The 9,278-nt window shown below is 47.8% G+C and overlaps 1 pseudogene; it reads left to right on the forward strand.

Moving 5' to 3' along the window:
- The first annotated feature begins 358 nt into the window (after window positions 1–358).
- Window positions 359–1,366, forward strand: LOC147701088 (syncytin-B-like; annotated as a pseudogene).
- The last annotated feature ends 7,912 nt before the right edge of the window (window positions 1,367–9,278 follow it).

Consider the following 9,278-nt stretch of genomic DNA (forward strand, 5'->3'; position numbering starts at 1 on the left):
TTCTTTACAAGCGACCTTTGCACCGACTACATCGCCCATACCCCCTCCTACTGTTTCTGCACATTCTTTTCAACCCCTTCCTGAACATGAGTCAGCTAGGAGATTAGAGTTTACTAATAACTCCTTCATTCAGCACTTGCACCAACACCAACTAGTAATGAACACGACTAACTGTTGGGTGTGTGGTCTTAGGCCTCACACAACGGATAAAGGTATCCCTTACCTTGTCCTGCTATTTAGCCACAATGGTTCTGTGTGGGCATACAGAACAATGTTCATCTATGCACTTGAAGTCTGCCCCCTACGTTCTAAAACAGACAATCCTAAGAATAGTGCTCTAGTTAAGGGTATAGTAGATATGATTAAAGAAGATATTTCCTATGAGACTATCCCTAGAGATGAGACACTAGTATACATAGGATGGAACGTGACCGGATATGGAACTACTCTGAGTGTGAAACAGCAATCTAAGAGATCTTCCCCGATTTGGATTGTACCCCATCAGGGTCACCTGTGTCTGCAAGGTACTGGCAAGAATCCCAGAGCTCAGTTAGGGAAGAGTGTCTGTACTGAAACGTATGTTTTTACATCTCAGACTTCCCCTTCGCTTTTAGCAGCTAAGGGTACCTATTTCATCTGCCATGATAGAGCCTATACATGGTTGCCCCCTGACTTTTCGGGCACATGCTTTGTTTCGTTCCTGTTGCCTCCCACCTACACAGCAGCGGCAGATTACCATAAGACAAGGATAGTTAGAAGTGTCTTGAGTAATGAGGACACTGCAGGACAAGAATTTGGGGATTTCGCAAAGGGTTTTCTGCCGTTCTAGGGACCGATGGTTAACAGCAGAAACATAAGGCAATTAGCAAGGGTGGTTGAATCCACCATAGTTGAAACTGCTGGTGCCCTTAGTAACTTGACTGCTGAGCTCCAGTCGGACCGTCTTATGACCCTTCAGAACAGGGTCGCATTAGACGTCATACTTGCAGACCGAGGTGGGGTATGTAAACTGATCCAATCGAGTTGCTGTGTTTTTATTCCAGACAACGCTCCAACAGTATACCAGGCCATCTCCAAACTGCATAAGATTTCTGAATCTATTCATGTGGATAAAGGAGATTGGTCTTTCATGGGATGGTTCTGGGAACTGATATCCGGCTGGGGATGGAAAATTCTGATGGTCATTGGGATGGTCTTGGCCATTCTTTTCCTGTTCTGTCTGTGCGCGCAGTGTGCTCCTGCAATATGTGGCCTCTGTGCTACATCATGTGTAAGGAAGCCTGTGTCAAAAGACGAACTAAGTACCAGAATTATGTTACAGCAACATCTCAATGACTTTAGGAATATTGACCTGGACTCAGATTAGCATGAGATTAGGTTAAATTGCCTATGTAAGGGCAAAAGGAGGGTTTGTGGTTCTGAAAATTCTGGACTACAACTTTGTCGTAACATGACGATTTTTATATCAAAAGACCGATAATGGCTAGTACACTATGTACAAACATTTGCGTCATATTCGAATGGCGAATTTGCCTCTAAATCGCCATTTTCGTTCTGAAACCCTTGGCACCCATTTTATGTACGGCAGCCATTTTGTGAGTTGCCCTTCTCATAGGCTTATAACTGCAGCTGAATTCGATATCAAGGACACATACACCTTAATTGACTTCTCTGTGACCTGGCCAAGCTGGAACCATTGCCCCAGGCCAAACCTGTTCAGTCAGTTCCTCTCCCAGTGGCCGAACGAGATAGCATCAAAGCACAACAGACCATAAACCGTTTTTTCATCACACACACACCCTGCCCAAATCTTGCTCACACCTGTCCCTGCTATTTTCTATTTTGCTTTATGATGAGGAGGAGCCCGGTTTTATTGGGGGTACACCGATATCTGATGAAAATGTTGGGCCTTGCCGGGTGATTTATTACGAACTGGACACATTGAAATGTGGGTTTGTCATCATGACTCTGCTTTTCTTTGTAGTAAAAATATGTGAATAGCTCACTGTAAATCCAAGAATGTTTGCACTGTAAATCTTAGAATGTTTGCCTGAAGCTTAAAAATCTGTATAAAAAGAGAAGCCTGCCTCTGTAATGTTGAGCAGTCTCCTGAGAATATACACACCGTGTTGTTGTACTTCTAGGACGCTTGTTACTTGGTTGCAGCCAATAAATTCGATCTTTGACTTCACCTAGAAGACTCGTGTTTCTGTGGTCTGAATCAGGAAAGTACTCGAGGTCTTTGGGTGTTGCCCCTGACACCGCTGGTTTACCGGATCAGTACCGGTTCTGAAAAACCCAGTACCTCAACACGCCTCATACAGACACACAGTGTACAAAGTGACACACAGCAGACATGCCTCATACAAACACACACACACCCTACACAATGTAAATGTAAGTGTCCATTATTTGTAAAGCGAGGGTGTCAAGGCGCTGGGGGCCGTCTGGATGATTAAGCGAGCTATTGCCCAGAGTCACATGGTGCTGGGCTGATCTGCCGCCCGCGCCGGGGATTGTACCGTGAGCCCCTGAGTTCCGGAGTCAGCCGCCCTGGCCGCTGCACCACACCTCTTCCCAGGCAGTGCCTTGAGACCCTCACGGTTGAATAGCGCACTTTATATATCCTTGATTGATTGATTGACAACCCTATCCTGTTTACATGCACACACATCCAACCTACACACACCCCCTTACAGAGATACCTTAAAACACAGACAAATACCTTCCACTGCTTGACAGGCCTCCTGCATGGCACGCCCAAGGTCTGTGCACACACACACACACACACACACACACACATAATCCCTGCAGCAGGCACACAACCTATGTAGCGGATAATGCCATAAGCCAACCTAAGCGATACCAAAGGGGGTGATGGACGGAGCATTAGAGAAAATCAAACACTTACCCCAGTCAACTGATCTGGGTTTAATCCATCACCATTCTTTAGCTTACTCTACCACCCCAGGTCAGACATGGCCATATGCAAATCAGTCTTGACCCTGTGCCTCATGGGAACAGTCCAGCCCGCACTGCCAAGCCATGTCTTCCCTGGACCGGAAACAAGCATCCTGGGACCGGTTTCGGGTTCATAACCTAAGGCACCGGACACTATTGCAATGACTGACTGAAGCTTTTGCCTCATCTGAGAGATGGAAACAGGACTAAGGGAGAAAAGGGGCGCGCGGGAGCACGGATTGCCTTGACGTTCAACTGTCTGGGGGACATGCCTTGAATCTAGGGGTAGGGGTGACCAAGTCAACAAATTAACAGCGAGAGCAGAGCACAGGGTGCGTACAGATTCTTCACAGTGCAATAAGATGCAGAGCAGCATGTACAGCTACCTCACAGTGCAGTAAACGGCAGAGCAGTGGCACAGACGTCTCACAGCATAGTAAGGTGCAGTGGAATGCAGATTTATCATAGTGCAGTAGACAGCAATCCAGTGTGCACAGATTCATCATAGGGCAGTAAGATGCTGTGCTGAGTGCACTGATTCATTTTATTGCAGTAAGGTGAAGTGCAGTGTGCAAAGACTCCTCACAGTGCACTAAGATGCAGCGCACACACCTCTAATAGTGCAGTAAGATGGAGAGCAGTGTGCACAGATTCTTTATAGTGCAGTAATATAAAGTCTAGTATGCCAAGATTCCTCAGAGTGCACTAACAGGCAGTGCACACAGATTTCTTACAGTGCAGTGAAATACAGTGCAACCTGCACAGACTCCTCACAGTGCAGTGAGATGCAGTGCAGCACACAGATCCCTTCTTTAACACCAATGATGCCCACAAACACACCCAGGGCCAGAAGGAAAGCCCCCCAGGGGCCCCGATAGAAGAGCCCAGCTCAGCCCGGCCCCCCAGAGGCCCCCGGAAAAAACAGCCCAGATCAACCCCAGGGGACCCCGAGAGAAGAGCCCAGCTCAGCTCCAGTAGACCCGGATAGAAGTGCCCAGCTCAGCCCCCAGGGGCCCCCGGATTGAAGAGCCCAGCTCAGCCCCAGGCCTCCTGATAGAAGAGCCCAGCTCAGCCCCAGGGGCCCCGGATAGAGGAGCCCAGCTCAGCCCTAGGGCCCCGGATAGAAGAGCCCAGCTCAGCCCTAGGGCCCCGGATAGAAGAGCCCAGCCCCGGATAGAAGAGCCCAGCTCAGACCCAGGGGCCCCCGGATAGAAGAGCACAGCTCAGCCCCAGGGGCCCCCGGATAGAAGAGCCCAGCTCAGCCCCAGGGGCCCCCGGATAGAAGAGCCTAGCTCAGCCCTCAGGGGCCCCCGGATTGAAGAGCCCAGCTCAGCGCCAGGGGACCTGGATAGAAGAGCCCAGCTCAGCCCCAGGGCCCCGGATTGAAGAGCCCAGCTCAGCCCCAGGCCTCCTGATAGAAGAGCCCAGCTCAGCCCCAGGGGCCCCGGATAGAGGAGCCCAGCTCAGCACTAGGGCCCCGGATAGAAGAGCCCAGCTCAGCCCTAGGGCCCCGGATAGAAGAGCCCAGCTCAGCCCCAGAGGCCCCCGGATAGAAGAGCCCGGCTCAGCCCCAGGGGCCCCCCGGATAGAAGAGCCCAGCTCAGCCCCTGGGGCCCCCGGATAGAAGAGCCCAGCTCAGCCCCAGGGCCCCGGATAGAAGAGCCCAGCTCAGCCCGGCTCCTGCAGAGATTCCTCCAAGATTATTCAGTCTATTTCTACAAACACAGCAGAAGGTGCTGACAATCTCCTACCTGAGCAGAGACCTGTGCAGACATGTCCAGGCTCTCTCCTCCCCCTGGGGCTGGGGGGGCAGATCTGGGGTCTGAGGGGGGCAGGGGCAGATATGGGGTCGGGGGGGGCAGGGGCAGATCTGGGGTCAGAGGGGGAGTTTGTGAGGGTCTGCAGATTGAGGTAACTGCACACCAGACAGGGCTCCTTCCTCCTCTGCAGCAGGCTGCACACACGAGGAGAGGCTGGAAGTGATGTCACCACCGCTGCTGGTGCTGTCTCTGCCGCCGCTGACCTGGAAGGGGAAACTCTTCACCCTTTTATATCCATGTGTATCTTCGTGGATTTCATCAGCAGGCGAGGAGCGCCCTCTGGTGTCCGCTGACGGAACCGCCGCCTCCAGGCTCCAGCAGTGAATATATTTCACACAAACAAGCATTTATACCTGTAAAGACCTGGGATTTCAGATGTCACAGACGTGAATGTTTTTAAGGGTCAGACAGTTCAAGTACAGGGCCTCACACTTGGTCGCTGCTGTAAAAAAGTATTTATAGCTTCACTTCAGATGAGCATCTTCCAAACACTGATGTAAAGAACTAAAGAGTATTTACAGAAAGGTGACAACTGGAAGTGGGAGTCTGTATTTCAATGAATATATCTGTATTTCGAATATATCTGAATTCAAATGAATATATCTGTATTTCAATTAATATATGGGTCAGTTTTGCAATTAAACTGGGCAGCTTATTTATTTGCAGTTTTTCAAATCCACAACGTGCTAGATAGCAAAGTAAACAAAGGAAAATACCATGGAGTTTTAAACACCAGATCAAGTACAATGTGGCATAGGTCATGTGTCAAAGCGACAATTAAAGGCACAGCTTATTTCCAATTTTCCTGTGTCTGTGGCTTATTCCTTATATTTGATACGGTTTTATATCCTCGAACAAGACTGAAATTTAGGCTCTAATTAGGTTTTGAGTTTCTGATTTAAGAGCACAACTGTCTCCTAAATTATCAAGATAGCGGCCTCTTCCAGGCTTTGTTGTTTTGTTTACAGTAACCACCTCTCTCTCTCAACAAATATTCACTGACAAAAAATAAAGCAATTTGTCTTTGAAACAATTAATTGCTAAGATAGTGTTATCAAGTTAGAACCAGAAATGTCTCACACAGTTTGCATTGTATCATAAAAATGAGTGGGTGTTACTGGTCTGAAGAACAGGGGAGGGGCATTTCACTACTCTAAAATATTGTTCTCCTTCACATAGGCCCCTATATCACAGTACACTCATCATCAATACACCGTTGATTAGTGAGTGCGTCAACTCTTTGTAGCATTGTCATGCAAGCAGCCTTGAATGCCTCGACAGCGACATTAGTTTGGACGTGCATACATCAGAGCCCTGTAGCATCACCCATCACGAGTGACCCTAACACATTTGGGGGTCGTGCTGAGGTCTCACTCAAACCTGGCCCATTCTTCAAAACTATAGGGATTAACTAGAACTTCGCACATGATTAGTCGGCACAGAGCAGCACATTTTGTTGGCAAAGCCTTTCTCATATTTCACCATGAGTACTGCACACAGTTCAGTAGATTGTTAAATTGAATGTCAATTTTAGTGAGACTTGGTTGTTAATTTTATAACTTTACATGTGTTCTGATCTTGTCTATTAATTCAGTAATGACTCTTCCTTTGGTATTGTCAAAGTCAAATGTTAAGTGACACCACTCCCTGTGTCTTTTGTAAATTCCTCAATTCTTTAATGATTTCATATACAATGAGCACATAACAGGGATGGAAGTTTATCGATTAAGCAGAGTCCAATATACTGCATAAACTAGAACATGTGAGAAGACATTGATAACAGGAAAAACAATGAATAAAATAACCCCTCCAGATAGAGTTGATGTGGCCCAGAAGATCCCACAGATTATCAAGGAAGGAGGATGAGGGGGAACACGGGGTGAAGGTACATGGGAACAGGAGAGAAAAGTCAGGGTGCCAGGCCCCATGGTCACCCCCCAAAAAGCCAACTCCCATTACGAAGGCCGTAGCCACATAACTCTTACAATGGTGTGTTAAATCCTGAAATATTGACATTTTGTGATGCAAGGTCAGACGGGCCATCAAATGTGGTGCCAGATCTAGATTAGTCATCAAGGTATCCCAAACGGAGCCCCAGTAGCACAAAGTTCTTTGCAGTCTGCAGGAAATGCAAAATGTCATAAGCGAGTGCGCCACACCGTCAACACATCCAGCACTTGGAATCGTCTGCTGTATGTGCTTTAAAGACCCACTCCGGCATCCAGTGCTAGTGGAGTAGGAACTTGAAATAACTGAATTTCAACCTGACCTCCTCAAGGAAACTGCCTTGGTCTTTCCAAAGGTCGTGCCAGTCCTGCTCAGAGAGTGAGAGGCCCAGCCTCTGCTCCACAAACAGCATAAATTGTGGGCAGTGGTGCTCGAAAAAAGGCTTTTCCCAGCTGTAACATACAATCCCACCATAGTGTCCTTGTATCCTTTCCGCATCAGGCTATAATGCAACATTGGGTCAGAGTTAGACCTGGCACCTTTGGCGTGGGTCGTCCTTCCATTTTTCGCTTTTGTCTCCTCTGTGTTTGCTGGTGTTAGATGCTCTGGGTGCTGTGCCACTGCCATAAAGTGCCACAGCGCGAATGCTCCCTATTGTAAATTGACTGTATGAATTAGTATAATCCTAATTGACCCAAGGAACATAATAGGAAAGTCGAATTTAGTATGCCTGAGCTCCGAATATTAAAGTGCATCTTTTAGTGATGATTATTTTTATATTCTGTGATTGAAAATACCATTTTTAGAAAGAAGGTAATTTCTTGCCTAAACCTTCCAGTGTGCTCTGCTGTTATGTGTATTGGCTGTCTGGTTTTGGAGGGTCAGGGCAGGCTGATCCCGACCTGGATTGAATAAAGATATATGCAGTTGGAGTATGGTAGGGGTGACCCTTTGATCTGAGCAGGGCTGTGCCTGGCAAGGTGAATGATGGCTCCACCTCCCACTGTGCGTCTGATAGCAGACCCCCTCTTCCTAAAAGGCAGGATGTTATGTTATATGTTATAGAAAGCTTGTATTGCGCACTAATACTCTAGTGTCCTGGCGCGGAAGTGAACTGAAGCGGAACAGATGGAAACCAATTAAGGGAGCTGACTAAACAGGTGTGTCTTTAGGCGTTTTTTAAAAAGTTGGAAGTCTTGACTAAGCTGACGATCCACAGAAAGAGACTGGCCTCCCAAACGAGCTCTGCGGAAACGCGGCATTACCATCCGGCGTAAAGAGGCAAACCGCAGAGATCGATTGGGTACATACAGGGCGAAGCGCCTCCTTGGATACAAAGGACCAAGACCATGAAGGGCCCTGTGCGCGAGGGTGAGAGCTTTGAATTGTACTCGCTGGGCTACAGGCAGCCAGTGCAGACCCCGCAAATGCTGTTGAATACTAGATCTCCTGGAGATGTTAAAAAGGAGTCTAGCTACGGCATTCTGTATAGTTTGCAGTTTTTTCAGCAAATACCCAGGAATGAACAAGGCATTGGCATAATCAAGACGAGAGAGAATCAAAGCACGGGCTACTGTCTCTTTGGCCTCTCTAGGGAGCAGGGGAAAGAACTTTCTAAGTGCCTTGAGGGTGTCAAAGCAGACACCAGTCAGTTTTTTTAACATGGTCAGCGAACCGAAGATCCGCACTAAACCATACCCCTAACTTCTTTGCTGGGGCTCCCACAGAGCTAGGACACGGGAAATCAGGGGGCCACAGAGATTGTCTAAAGGCCAGAGGGAATTGGCCATACAAGAGGATCTCCGATTTGTCCTCATTGCACTTCAGAGAGGCATCGGCAAGCCAGCGAAATACAGACGCTAGGCATGTCTGGGCGATGTTGGTGTTCAGATCCGAGCCCCTCCAGGTAAATAACAACTGGGTGTCATCCGCATACACTATGATTTTTGCCCCAACCTCCTCTGCCAGATAAATCAAAGGGGTCAGATAAACATTGAAAAGCAGAGGGCTCAGAGTAGAGCCCTGTGGCATGAGGTACTGGGTTTTTCAGAACCGGTACTGATCCGGTAACCCAGCGGTGTCAGGGGCAACACCCAAAGACCTCGAGTACTTTCCTGATTCAGACCACAGAAACACGAGTCTTCTAGGTGAAGTCAAAGATCGAATTAATTGGCTGCAACCAAGTAACAAGCGTCCCAGAAGTACAACAACACGGTGTGTATATTCTCAGGAGACTGCTCAACCTTACAAAGTCAGGCTCCTCTTTTTATACTAAATATTGAGCCTCAGGCAAACATTCTTAGATTTACAGTGCAAACATTCTTGGATTTACAGTGAGCTATTCACATATTTTCACTACAAAGAAAAAGCAGAGTCATGATGACAAGCCCACATTTTAATGTGTCCAGTTTGTGATCAATTACCCGGCAAGGCCCAACATTTTCATCAGATATCGGTGTACCCCCAATAAAACCGGGCTCCTCCTCATCATAAAGCAAAAGAAGAGAAAAGAGCAGGGACAGGTGTGAGCAAGATTTGGGCGGGGGTGTG

The sequence above is a fragment of the Lissotriton vulgaris genome, chromosome 7, assembly GCF_964263255.1.
Source record: "Lissotriton vulgaris chromosome 7, aLisVul1.2, whole genome shotgun sequence".
Taxonomy (NCBI): domain Eukaryota; kingdom Metazoa; phylum Chordata; class Amphibia; order Caudata; family Salamandridae; genus Lissotriton; species Lissotriton vulgaris.